This window comes from Phaethon lepturus, unplaced genomic scaffold, assembly GCF_000687285.1.
Source record: "Phaethon lepturus isolate BGI_N335 unplaced genomic scaffold, ASM68728v1 scaffold34797, whole genome shotgun sequence".
NCBI classification, from domain to species: domain Eukaryota; kingdom Metazoa; phylum Chordata; class Aves; order Phaethontiformes; family Phaethontidae; genus Phaethon; species Phaethon lepturus.
Window position 1 is genome coordinate 56,103 of NW_010554613.1, and position 1,348 is coordinate 57,450.

The window sequence follows — 1,348 nt, forward strand, 5'->3', positions numbered from 1 at the left end:
TGCCGCCTGTGCTGCCCCCTCCCCACCCATCTCCCGTTCTGACTGGTACTGCTCTGTTGTCACAGAATCACGTCATGAGAACACCAACTTGTGAGCTGGTTTGGGTTTTTTAAATATCTCTATTTTTTTTAGCCTGATGCTCATAGTGATCTGCAGTCTCTTTGCTGCCTTCAAGTCCCTTGTGGTTTCAGTTTTGGTACAAATGTGTTTAGATTTTAGCAAATTAAAGTTGGGGGGGTGGTACAGAGCATCTGATCAATTTGTATTTATTTATTTTAACATTTTACTAAATAAAACACAATCAAATCTCTCGTCTCCTTAGCTGTATGTACCAGGTGGGGACAGCGGGGCCCACAGGCACGGTGCCCGCAGAAAGTCCCCAGCCCCGGGAGGGGTTTCTGAGCGTGGCTCTGCACGATGGCCGCGGCACGCTCGCTCCTGCCTTCTTGGCAGGAGGAAGGGTGCTGCGTTAGTAGAAATGAATTTTAGCTCTAAAAGGGGCTGTGCTCAGTTAAGAAATCCGTGGGCTCCGACTCGGTGGTTGCCTCCAGCTGATGCTGCCCGGCAGAGGGCACACGGAGACCAGCTCCGAGCTGGGCTGACTCCCGGTACCTAAACCCTCGTCGGCAAGTTTTGGGCTAACGCCGGGCTAGGCTGGGAAGGATTATCTGCACATGATGGCACACAGTCCTCCTGCTATAGGCAGAGCAGTACACCTTCCAAAAAACTGCAGAGCCAGCATTTCTGTAACCATCTAACCATCAAAAAAATGCCCACAAAAGGCCTGCTCCATCCCGGCTCTGCTTCACTACCACATCTCTAGCAGAGAGCAGGCTAAACTACGGTCTAGATCCCATCTGAACCTGTGCTGTCGCTTAATGCAGAAGCAGAGTGGTATCAGTGAGCTCTGGCTGTATTAAACAAAAGCTGTCTGCTCAGGACTCCGTCGGGTGGAGCCGTGCCTGGCTTCACTGCAATCAGCAGTGTCTTTCCAGCCCTTTCCCAACTTGCTCCTGGTGTTACCACCCCCATCCTCTTCCCCTGCAGACGCAAGGCTGATGGTTCGTATGGCCCAAGAGCCAGTTTTTATTCCGAAGGGTCCTGTAAAGCCAAAACCATTCAGCGGGGGAGCCCCGGTCGGTCCTGCTGCCTGCGTCATGGCCCAAGCTGGGAGCCCGTCCTGATCGGGCCAAGGGAAGGTCCTGCGGGTCCCAGCGCAGCAAGCAGCTCGGCACGCTGGTCTCCAGGATGAGCCGCAGCACTGGGTGTGACTAACCTGACTCCATGCCTAAGCCGTGAGGCCTCAGGCTCCAGTTAAAGGGCGCTGGCTGTGCAGGCGGGGCGCGCC